The sequence below is a fragment of the Caretta caretta genome, chromosome 1, assembly GCF_965140235.1.
Source record: "Caretta caretta isolate rCarCar2 chromosome 1, rCarCar1.hap1, whole genome shotgun sequence".
Taxonomy (NCBI): Eukaryota; Metazoa; Chordata; order Testudines; family Cheloniidae; genus Caretta; species Caretta caretta.
Window position 1 is genome coordinate 248,361,113 of NC_134206.1, and position 12,602 is coordinate 248,373,714.

Below are 12,602 nucleotides of genomic sequence, written 5' to 3' on the forward strand. Positions count from 1 at the left end.
ACAAAATCTAGCAGAAAGTATTTGTTTGAATTCACTGGTCTCCATTTTATGTCACTCTATCACCCACCATTCACCATAGCCATTAAGAGTATTTATGGTTTATGTGAAGGACGTTTTTGTCTATCGTTTCCCCTCTTTTATCTGATTAATTGCCAGGCCTTAGACCTGAAGGATTTAAGGAACTGTTGAGGATTTTAAAATGTCCCCTCCGTAACCCATACTGTATTCAGTTTTATTTCACAAAGGTGCTAAATCTGTAATTGAATTCCCTGGTTTCCATTATCTGCCACTGTACCATCAGTGTCAATCATACGCACAATTTAGTAATAGCATGTGTGTGCTTGGTCCCAGCTGCAAAGGGAGTAGGGTTGCCAATTCTGGTTTGACGTATTCCTGGAGGTTTGATCACATGACATACTATCTAATTCAAGATTAATCTTTAATACCTGGAGACTCCAGAACAATCCTGGAGGGTTGGCAACCCTAAAAGGAAGCAATGTTCCTGTCCATCTCATTTGATTAACTGCATTTGAGATTGGAGCACACATCTCCTGTCAGAGTGATGGACCTGTTTTGGTGGTTCACTCTCATTAACTAATGGAACTTGAGTGTTTTCAGAGGATTTTTTGCTGGGAGAATACTGACGGTACACTCAAGTTGATGGTTTAGTCAGATTTCACAATACTTCTTTATCTTCCACCATCCATGAGGTAGTCCCAAGGTGCTCTCTTTTCAGGCTCCATGATGGTCACACCTTTGTTTACAGATGACATGACCTAAGAACCCTTTAATGCCAACTGGCAAGAGTGTGTGACAGGAATGTCCTGATTCTGGTATGTACACTCTGGTTCACCAAATAAAGTCATGTGAAGTCTTAAATGAAAGCTGGTGTTGAAATATATATGTATGTGTGTGTGTGTGTGTATATATATATATATATATATACACATTGTGATTCATATCTCCATGTAATATGTTATAGGTCATTGAGTCCTGGTATGAATGACGCATGCTTGACATGAATGCGTGCGTTGCAAGTTAGCAACTGAAGCAAGAACTTAGCGTCAAAGGCTATTAGAACTCTTTGTGCAAAAACAATTTTATGTTCTGAGAAAAATATGGAAAATAATCAGAAAAGGAAATAATACCAGCTGGACTGATATACAATTGTACAATAATTGGAAGAAATGGCACACCTTGGATCATGGTGGCCTGCCCAGGATTGTCTCTTTGGAATTGTGTGGGTAAAAGGCCTAGTAAACAACGGCAAAGAACCGATGACACAATGGACTAATTTGCTCTTTTGTCTAAATTTCTATGAATAATTTTGAGGTGGCTGTTCTCAGAACGTGAAATTTACCTGGTATGCAGGGGACTAGGAAAAGACCTATGTGCCACATAAGTTCTGGTTAAACCCTGTTTTGAAGGTTTAAATGGCCTCTAAGTGGTGCCTAAGGTTTTTCCTGGCCCTTTCCACGGGGATGATTTTAACACAGATGAGAAGTTTTAGCTAAATTGACTCATCAGAATGCAAAAAATCAGCACAAACCAATTTGATCTTAGCCTCTGATTGATTATGAGATAGTAGACAACGCTTGAATTCCTAATTCCATCGGTTAGCGAAAACCAGCTGTTCTGAAGCACAGAACATTATGAGCGCTATCCTTGAAGACCTCTGGGAACCTACAGCTGGTGCAGAATGTGACTGCTTGTCTGCTCTGGTGGTATTACCCACTGGAAACATATTAAACCTGTTTTCTCACAGCTGCACTGGTTCTCTATTTTCTTGATGAGTCAGCTGTAATTCAAAGTGTTCCTGTGAAGTCCCAAATGATTTCAGGATTTGCTACTGAAGATACATCATATCTCAGTCGCATTGGCACCTGAGTTCAGACGTGATGCTGGGCAGCCAGTGTATTGATGTAACCCCCTTGGAGCTGACAGTCAAGTATTTTCTGTTGTGGGGGAGGGGCTTTCATCTCTGCAGTTTGCTTTGCCCCCCGCCCCATCCCCTCGGTGTGCCAGAGCCCAAGTTAATTAACATTTAGAACAGTGCAAGAATCATTGTTATTGCCAGGATTTTACCTGGAAGTGTTTATTTTGGAGGTTACTTCTGTTAATAATGCATTACATGTATTCATGTCCACTGAAATCCAGGGCTAGACACATTTTAGAAGTTAAAAAAAAAAAAGTGAATGCAATTACCATTATCATCTTACCAGGGAAACATTCCCTGACTCATTCCTGATGAGTGTGTGTATGCACATACCTGCAAAAATTTCCCATACATACCTAAACCTGGATCAGAGTCAAGGCCTGAATATCAGTTTTTCTAACTCTGTCAGGCAGTAGCCTAGGCCACCACATTGTTATTCTTAATTCTCTTCATTAATAGGAGATCGACTAAGTTATTACTTAGCCTCATGATTTTTGAGGTCATTCGGTAAGGTTTACACTGGGGGCAAATAATTAATTGCCCCAAAAATGGTGTCCTGTAAATAGATAAATAAATAAATCCATAGACACAGATCTGGGAGAGTGGAAGTTGCAATCTCTTCAAAAGTTCCATTTTACAGGACCCTAACAGAAAACCCACAAAGGCTTTCAGCAAAATCATTTGAAAAAATAAACCCCCCAGCAATTGAAATTTTACACTCTCAGCATCAAATCTCTTTACACCTAGACTCTCCCACAGAACAGCCTTTGAAAACAAAGATGAATCAGGCAATAGTACTTCTGTGCAGAACACATGCATGCTGCGCACAGAACTAAGTCCAATGCCACTAACATTCAGTTCCTTAGCCTTTCCTGTATTGTGCTGTAGAGTATATTTATGTGTTTCCTTGATCAATACTTGAATTCATCTTTGCATGGGAGGCGGAGGAGAGACTACAGCTGGATAAATTTTTTGAAAATAATTGCTGTTGGTTTTTTGTTTTTTTTTAATGGAAATCAGGGAAATTCAGTGAGTGGTTTTTTCAACAAAATTCTTAACTTTTATTTGAAGAAAAAGTTGTCTCCATTGATCAAGATCAAAGACTTGATCCAAAGCTCACTGACTTTAGTGGAAAGCCTCCTATTGCCTTCAGTGGGTTTTGGATGGGGTCCCAAATAAGCAATCTGACAAGCTCAAAAGCCATCAACACTTATCTTCTCAGGCAAATCAGTTCTCTTCTCAGTAGCTCTGAAGTTGATCTTCTGCACAGCTCTGCCTCCAGATTAAACACAGGTGCAAAATAGAATGTTAGGATGTGGGCTAGAATGGTTTGTCGTCGGGCACTTTTAGCAAATAGGACAACAGCAGTTCACATGAACTCAAACTTAGCCTAAATGCACATGCCATGCAATAAATAACACTTTAGATACTGAATTAAAATGCTGTTCAATGTTGATATGTAGCAATTCCACCAGTATTTAAACAAAAACAAAACAAAGGGGCATGAGCCATATTTTTTTTAAAAAGGGGGGAGGGGAGTGGGAAGCCAGGGCAGGTTTGGTGCGTGAAAATGCACATCTGGAGGATATAAACATTCTCAACTTTCTGAACATGTAAAACCAAGCATTTGTGTGTGTAAATGACACTCCTGCATACCATTTGGACTGGCACAAAATTACATTGACTGCACCAGGTTGCAGCTCCGTTTCCTGCTCCTCCAGAACCTTCTCCTCAGGTTCTGGCTGCACTTTTCCCCACACCTCCTGATTTTTGCACATGGCCCCATGAAGGCCTGAGACCTCCTCATCAACCTCCTCCAGACATTGGCCAGTGTGGCCATTCACCATACCAAGAGAAGGATGCTGTATGGGGAGGTGGGGCCTATTTCCGCTCCTTCCTGAAATCATGTCTCTGGGCAGAGGTCCTCTGGGCCACGTCTGTTGGCTACCTGGACACGCTGGAGCAGCAGTGGGCACTGTCTGCAGTTCTCTGCTCAGTGCCCCTCTCTGGATAACTGTTTTTGACCCTGTGACACTCACTTCTGCTCCTGTTTTTTCATTTGTTGTTCCCTGAACTTACTTGAGCCCCGGGTCCAGTAGCTTCTTCCCTTAGATGGGGGAGGGGCCCTTAGTTGTGGGCAGGCTTGCGCCCACCCATTCCCCCCCACCAGGAACTCAATCGGTGCACACCAGTTGGATGGCTAGGCATTTATCTGATTTGTGGGTGCAAGTGTAATTTGCACATCCAAGTATAGATCTTTGCATGCTAAAATAATTGTGAGCATAAAATTGCCAGTGCAAATTTGGAGGCCATATAAGAAAAATTTGCCCTGTAGGTCATGGATTCTTCAAGAACCCAAAATGTTTAGTGGAAACTATGGACAGTTTAATGCCTGTGGAAGTTGCCAGGCAGCACAGAGTAGAAAGAGGCAGCTTCTGGCAGCCCCAGCAGCAGTGCAAAGTAGCCTGTAATGACTAACAGTGAGAACCGTAGATACATTTGTTTTTCTTTCAGTCCTACCTATCTCAAACAAATAGAAGAACCCAGGATAGATGTTACTTAGTACTTGTTTGCAAATATGAAATTCCAGTTAAGACATCAGGGGAAATTATGTGGTTGCTCTGTTTCTATGGTACTCTAAGTTAGTTTGATTTAAAAATAAGCCTTCCCGTTGCTTCCTCTGTTTCTTAGCAGCATGCAGAATGCTGCTCACCCTCTCACACGTATGGTACTACATCACATCCATTTTCCGAGGAATCCCCTGGCCTCCCAGTCATTTCAGGAGCTAGCTTAGAAATGCCTTCCTTGTTTGTATAACTCCAAACCTGGCACTCACTTCGCTGCCTCTCCCTCCACTCATTTAACACCAGCTTCCTCTCTGTCCCTCTGCATAATCTCTTGCCATCTGGAACAGCCTTCCAGTATCTGTCTACCTCATCAGCACTCCATCTCTTTTCAAATCTCATCTAATAACATCTCTTCATTCCCCTGCCTACACCTCTTAATTCCTTTCTCTCTCTCTCTCAGGAGCTATCTGGTTTTAATATATTCTACATACAGCATCTTTTTGCCACTGTTTTCTCGTAATCTATACAATATAATATCCACTGTCTTGTACTATTTAAATTTGTAAAAGATTTTGGGATGGAGTTAGTATGAAAGAGGCTATGCAAAATAACGCTGCATTGTATTATGGATAGGCTGTTAAGCTGAGCCAGTTCTATGGCTGTTCTTTTCTTTTTCTTTCTTGGTATCCCCACTGGAGCTCTGAGAAATCACTTCTCAAAATATAGACATATACACGTAAGTAATTTTTTCTTGATTTACAACCAATCCATGAGGGCTTCAAATTGCAGCCACGCTACTTCCAGCCATGGAAACCTAAGTGAGTCACCTTCTAATATTGCTTTCCCTCTGTTTGGTCCCACAGAGATCCCCAGTGCCATGGAAGCAATACACATTTTATCAGAATAGGGAGCAACTGCCTGCTATTATATCAACAGCAGCAATTTCAGACTCTTAAACCAATGGAGTTAATAGGTTCTGAAAGGAATTCTGGCTAGTCTTCCTCAAAAAGAAGGGTGGTGTCTGTGGCACTCAGGGTGGGAGAGAGAGAACGGGGTGTTGGACAGAGTAATCCATTTGGTTCTATTCTACTGGAAAATCAAACCATATGGTTATGTTGTTCTAAATGCTACCCAGTCTTTATTAACTGGTAGGTGGTACAAGTGCCACAGATGTAATACAAATGAGCAGACACAGAAGACTGTATAAATATTCTCTCTGATAAGGGAAAAACTTTGTCTTGAATACACAGCAACTTCTTGAGGCTCAGGATTTGGGGTGAGGCAGGGTGGAGGCCCATGTCCCAGGAGGTTGCTGCAGCAATTCTACTGATTGTAAGTTTAGAACTCTGGCAAATGAAACCAAAGCTGTGTTACTCTGTGTATGGGAGAGTTGGTGCCAGGCTCTGAATAAGTTGTCAAAAAGACCTTAAGGAAAGGGGAAAGAGGTGACAGAGGTCAAAAGGAATCCCAACCTTTGGGTAGCATTGAGGAATGGAACTTGTTCTTCTGTTTCAGTTGAACACCACAGGCGGATTATTACAAAGCAGTGGCAAAGGCAGACAGCCTAGTTTAAACATATATCTTAAATGTATTCCTTTCATTTCCCCTTTCAGTTTCTTCGCCATGAATTGCATAAATATGAATAATAGTCATCAATTAAGGCAAAAGATCTTCAAAGTCTTTCATCAGTTTCTCATTTATGTCTCTCTCTGTTCATTTCACCTTTCTGTTTCTCTCACGCACACTCGCTCCCTTTCATCTTGCTTGCAATTACCTGCCTGAACCTCATTTATATGTTTAATTCACTTTATGATTACAGGTACATTCTCTCACTCTCTAGTAATTATTGCCAGGGCAGGATGTGATTGGCATGTATAATGGTGGTTAGTCTCAACAATGGACTCTGCAGTTCCTTCTCTCTCCTGAGAAATAATGTATGGCTTCCTCTAAGTTTCACTGTGCTGAGGGAGAAATGTCTTAGCCTAAAAGCCAAGTCTTATAGTACATTTTGAGTCAAATTCTCAACTGGTGCAAATCAACGCAGCTCTTTGTTTTTGATGGCAATTTACGCCAGCTAAGAATCTGGCCCTTTATTTTTGTGTACCATATTTTATACACAGTAGGTATTGCAGAATGTTTTACAGCTATATGCTCTGCAGGCAAATGGAAAGGTGGGAGGGCGGGTGAATTGAAAAATAATGTACTATAGAGTTAATGTCTGTGGAAACGGTAGCACAGGGAGCAAAAGATATAAAGGCCAAATTACAGCCAGGGAGAGCCTCTGAGCGTAAGGTAATCTGGGCAGCTCAGAGAGTGGAATTTATTGTTTTAATGCAGAAAGAGTTAGGAGTCATCCAGATGAGGGAGCACTGATCATCAAATTCAATATGAAGAAAGCCAGAGAGGATGTTATATTTAATGGAGGAAGGGGGGAGGGAGTAGCATGGGAGAAGGCTCTACATTAAGGGAAGGGGGAAACAGAAAAAAGCCAAATGTTTAAAGACCTTAAATCCAAAGGCCTGATCCAGAATCAACTGAGCTCAATAGGAGTCTTTCCACTGTTTCAGCTGGTATTGGATCAAGACCCACAGTTATGCAATCCTGGATTCCTGCAAACGGTAGGTCCCCTGTTTCCGCTCCGCACTGTTCACACAAGAATGAGCCACCTGAATTCTGCTCAGGAAGATTTGCTTCAAACAAAATAGGATGGATTTTCTTTCAAGGTCAGTGCATACATGTTATGATGAAAAGTAACATTGTGCCCAGATACCAGGTCAACTACCCTTTGCATTTTCCTCACCCATATGTGCAGTGTAGATGGTGGCAGTGGATTGAAACAGGAGAGTACCCAAAAGTCATTTCAAACCAAAAAAACAAAACTTAGTTTTGATAATGTCGAAAAGAGACATTTTAATAATTTTGAAACTTTTTTTCAAATTTGTTTTTTGAAAGGGGAGATTTGCAAAAGCAACTCTTTCCCATAATCAAAGTTCTGCTTTAGCAAATCAGTATTTTCTGATGAAAAACCTTTTTGTTGAAAAACTCCCAATCAGCTCTAATATTTTGCACTTCTCAGCATTACTACTCCGGGGACATCTCTTAGGCTAAGGTGATTGTATCTGGTACAATCAGTTCCCAATGTCTGAAGGAAGAAATAAGCATCTTATCATTACTTAGAATCTCCAAATTCAACTAATGACCAAACGTCGTCATAAATTGTCCACGATGAACTGTTACATGGTGATTTATTTGCAGAGAAATGTCATCTGGGAGTGCAGAGTGCAAAGTGGAGGTGACCGTTGTTTTCCCCATATCTCCCTGGTGTAGGCACCTCCATTTATTGACTTGCAAAGTAGCAATTTCTGAAGATTTAATTATTTGCTTTTCTATATCCAGCCACCAGTGCCATTATTCCCAGATCTGGAAGTTGAGCTCTCTGAGGTGCACACTGAATTGTTAAAAAATTTCCTTTCAGCACTTTTTTGATGGGTTGTTTGGAAGATAATGATGTTACAGACATGCCTTTTTCATACTAAATATTTGTCTAAAAAGAGGACACCTGCTCTGCACATACCTCCCGTCTCCCTGTTTCTGTGGATAACTGGATGCTTTTTAATAAAAGAGGGTTGATTTTTTTTTAAATAAAGAAATGCAAATTGTCAGTAAAAGTGCCTCTGCATCAGTGATATGTGTGGGAGACTGAAAAAAACCCCACCTCTAAGGCTGTAGCCACACTACTTCATGTTGTGAGCCTGTCAGATAGCCCAAGTTAGGTAGAAATGGACATGGTAAGTACTGGATTGAAAAATGCCATTGAACACCTAGGTGCTTTAGGAAGTAGGCAGTGTGCTACAGGTTGCCAGGCCCAGCATTTTCAGATTATGAAGGGCCCTGAGGTGGGTAATAGTAATGTAATCAGTGGTCAGGTTGCTTGGACAGCCTGATATAAAGCTCACTGAAGTGTGTCTTTCCAGTGTCACCCATGAGCTTTGGATTAGCATGCTCAGGCTTCTATAAAGTTTTGATTCACACTAGTCAAACTGATAGTGACTTACTACCCCTAAAACACTAGTGCTGGTCCCAGGCAATACAGTTTGGATCTGGATCCAAACTCAGCTAGGACTTGGCAGCATGGGAATCTGGGGGTTTGGTTCATATCTAATAAACATATTATTATTATTTATTTAGATTCAAAATGATAACCAGATGTGTATCCAAGGCTCTAGGCTCTCTAACACCTTTATTATTTATCCAATATAATGAATTCCCAGCAGCACTGAAAGAATCATTATAACAGGAATAGAGACAGACACCTGCAGATACTCCTTTTCACCCCCATCACTATAGAAAGCACACCCTCAGCCCTCTCCAAAAACCCCTCTCTAACAGATGTATTTTGCTGCATGCTCAGAAGGTCACTAAATTCAGGCTAGTTCAGATCAAGATGGGGAGCAAGTCTCATAGAGAAGGCCCAGCCAGCTGCCCCATCTTCTTCATAATGAGAAGGATCTAGGTCAGGTACCTCTGAGGAACACAGCTGTGGCAGTATGGCCTGGGGAGTGAGTAAAGTTGTCAGATGTCCGGTTTTCGATCAGAACGCCCAGTCAAAAAGGGACCCTGGTGGCTCCAGTTGGCACTGCCGGTTGGCACTATTCTCCATTTTGTATTCATTACTTTCCTGTTTAAAAAGATTCAGTTATCCAATCAGAGAGCAGCAACAATATAATGTGACTTAAATGTCCAGTTACACCTCAGGAGTAACAAACATTGAGTAAACAAAAGTTTCCTCCATTTGCAAACACCCCAAAAGCTGAAAATTGGTAGTATAAACTATTTAGTGAATACAGTACTTATGAATTTGTATTTGTACAAATAATGCATTTGTAGGATTTGGGATTTTTTCCCGGAATGGAAGAAAGGGCTATAATCATTTATAATGACTGAAGAATGAATGTTTTATTAGCTCTTTTCATAACATGCCTATGTTTGCAATGGACACTTTTTTTTAACTTGTCAGAAAGGTGCCAAGTGGGCTTAAAGTGTGTAAATTCTGAAGGTTCAGGTAAGTTCTTATTTGCCCCCAAATCATTTATTCAGCCACGTTTATTGTTTTGAAAGCACTGTATTCCAGAAATTGTGAGTCAAAGTTTGAAATCATATCTTGAACGCTGACGATTGCACATGGAGATTTTGGCAAAAAGAGATCTATGTGAATTTTAAGGAAGTCATCCTGGGCTGAATACCAGTCTGTGGAATTAGAAACAAAAAGATTATTTCTGTTCTGTTCCAAGTAATATCTCTGTAAAGTGAAAGAGAAAGAGTGCTACTGACCTGATCAGAGTTTGAATGAGAACTCTTATTTCCAGTGTTTGGAGACAAAAATAAAAAGAATCCTGGCTTTGCCACTGAGTGGCACATTAAAAATAAAAATAAGTTTTCATTTATCTTGACTATGGATGAAATCCTGAGTCTGTTGAAATCATTCAGCATTTTGCCATTGACTTCACTGGGGGCCAAGATTTCACGCTTTGACTTTAAAGCCACAAAAGTCTGTTATGGGGTTTGGTTTGGTTTAGTGTCCTCTGTTCACCAACAGTGCAATTATAGGCAGCAGGGAAACTGGGCCTCTGTTCCATGAAAAATTCGGAGATTTTTTCCCTTTTCTCTATGAAATGAAAACAAAAACAAAACATCAAAACCTCTGACTATTTTATGAAATGGAAAATCCCATCCCATTCAGTTCTACTGCTGGGCGTATTGTGGTGGTTGAGTCAGTGCTCTGCCCCCTCCCTGCCCTTCCTCACCCAAGTGCACATGTTGGGGAAGGCATAGCTCTGTGGAGCCTGCTTCCCCCTGTGCACAGGAAGTGGTGGTAAGAGTTTTCAGCAGAAGGAAAGAAGGGGGACCTTATTCTCCCTCTGTTCCCTTCTTCCAGTGCGAAGAAAAGGCCATGAGCTGGCTCTTGCTTGCTAGTTGAAATGATTCACACACTTGAGATGAATATATTTTCACCCCTAAATTATTTGCTTCAATTATATTTCAGAATTGTTGCTATTCTTCCCTAATCTTTTGCAGTGCATGATTGGTCACCTAAAATATATGGTACTTTTTCTTCTGTATGATTGGTCAAAAGCGTGAAATCTTGGCCCCCAGTGAAGTCAATGGCAAAATGCTGAATGATTTCAACAGACTCAGGATTTCATCCATAGTCAAGATAAATGAAAACTTATTTTTATTTTTAATTTTAATTTATTTTATTTATAATTTATTTGCCACTCAGTGGCAAAGCCAGGATTCTTTTTATTTTTATGAACAAGTTGAGGAAAGTCAAAGAGATTGGCCCAAGTTCCCCTGCCACCCTCTGGGGAAGTGGCACAGACCCAGTGGTGGAGAGTGGGCTGCCTGGGACAGTTTGCACAAAAGACTTTAATACCCTAGAAGGGAAGGACTATAGTGAGCTGGCCAGAGGGTAAAGTCACAAAGAGGAAGCTGAAGCTCCTGGAGCAAGAGGGCAACAGGGCAAGACAGGATGGATGAAGAGACTGTGAGAGGAGGGTAAAGCATCTGGAAAGAGCTAATTCCCAAAGTGACACAGAAGGAGGCATTACCTGCAGTGAGTGGACCCCGTCACAGAGCCATATGAGTACTTCTTGGGTGAACCTATGCACAAACATATAGTCACATAACAGTCCATCAGATATTTGCTTTCTGTAAACATATTCTTGCAAACAAAGAAACAAACAAAGAACAAGATTGTGGAAAATGGGTAAAAAGAGTCAAATTTCATCAAAGTGAGCTACAGGTATTCATCTGAACAATTGCTCGCAAATATATATTTTACAGTATGTACCCAGATTTTATTATAATCCTTTGATATCAAACACTGATTCTCCGCTCATTTATACCAGTGTAATTCAGGCATAACTCCACTGAAATCCATGAGTTGTACTGGTGTAAAACCAGTGTAAATGAGAGGGAAATCAGGTCCTCCAGATTTATGTTCAATCTGTATTAATCCAAAGACATGATCTTTTAATTTTTTATTCTGTTCTCAAAACCAGACAGAAAATGACCAAACATCTTTCCCTAGGCACACAGCCAAGAGCTTCCTAAATTGATCTGTTGTGATACACATCAGATGTTTATTCTAATACTGACTTCAGAAGTTTTGCCTTCATTCAGCAGAGAATTTTTGAAGACTCTGTGAGAGCATTAAATAGCTACGTCAACCAAATTAGTCCTTCGAGAAATAAATATCCAATATTTTAAAAGAAATTACAGGATCCTTTGAAATAGATAGTCTTACTGTCAATTACTCTCCATGTATGGCTATGTTTATCAATCAGGAGCTGCTTAAAGGCTACTTTGACACTTCACTATCTTTTTCCCCTTTCAAACGTGTTTTCCAGGATTCCCTGGAAACTTCAGAGTATTTACAGTACTGTTTATTCCAGAGGTTTACAGCCCCTAACGCATGTGTTAGTGAGATGAGTAATTAGGCAGACATAGTAGCCATGTAACTCTTTTAACTAACAATTCCTTTCCAAGCTCCCCCCTGTTGCTTCCTCAGCATGAAGCAGGGAAGATTCTGCTAACACAATCTAATTAGCTAAAACAAAGAGTATTTAAAGAGCATCTAGATCCCTCCAGATCCATTAAATTACAGCACATTCATCCCAGTGAAGAAGCCTCATAAGTTTCTCCTGGATTTAACTGTGATAATCCATTTTGTGGCAAATTGCCAACACTACTTTGATGGGTCTCATGCTTTCTCTTCTTCGGGAGGGATCAAGACACTGTTTCTCACTTCTGAACTGGGGTATTAACTGCCCACTAGTGTCCTAGAGGAGGGGAATGGAGAGGGAGGGACCCGAGCCCACCCTCTACTCCAGGTCCCAGCCTATGGGACCTAGGAATAGCAGTAAACCGCTTGAATTAGCAGTTCCTTCCTCTGGGCTACTTCCCTCTCCTGCCCTTCAGCTTGTGGGGCTTCCTGCCCTCCCTCTGCACAAACCAGGTGTCTCTTTACCTAGGGTCTTGGTCTTCTTAGTCCACCACAGCACTTCTCCAAACCCTCCTCTGCTTCCCTCCAAACTGCT

At 40.9% G+C, this 12,602-nt stretch overlaps 1 long non-coding RNA gene across 3 annotated transcripts in view; it reads right to left on the minus strand.

Moving 5' to 3' along the window:
• Nucleotides 1-8,724: 8,724 nt before the first annotated feature.
• The window catches only part of LOC125630466 (uncharacterized), a 43,761-nt gene continuing 39,883 nt past the window's right edge, over nucleotides 8,725-12,602 (minus strand). Inside the window, exons 6-8 of one of the 3 annotated variants that reach the window (XR_012665962.1) lie at nucleotides 11,112-11,163; nucleotides 9,835-10,168; nucleotides 9,487-9,750 (exon numbers count right to left, since the gene is read on the minus strand). This is a non-coding gene — a long non-coding RNA (uncharacterized LOC125630466). Of the gene's footprint in view, nucleotides 9,182-9,486; nucleotides 9,751-9,834; nucleotides 10,169-11,111; nucleotides 11,164-12,602 lie in introns of those variants that run through there. The other 2 variants (XR_007354675.2, XR_012665960.1) reach the window with 2 other exon arrangements.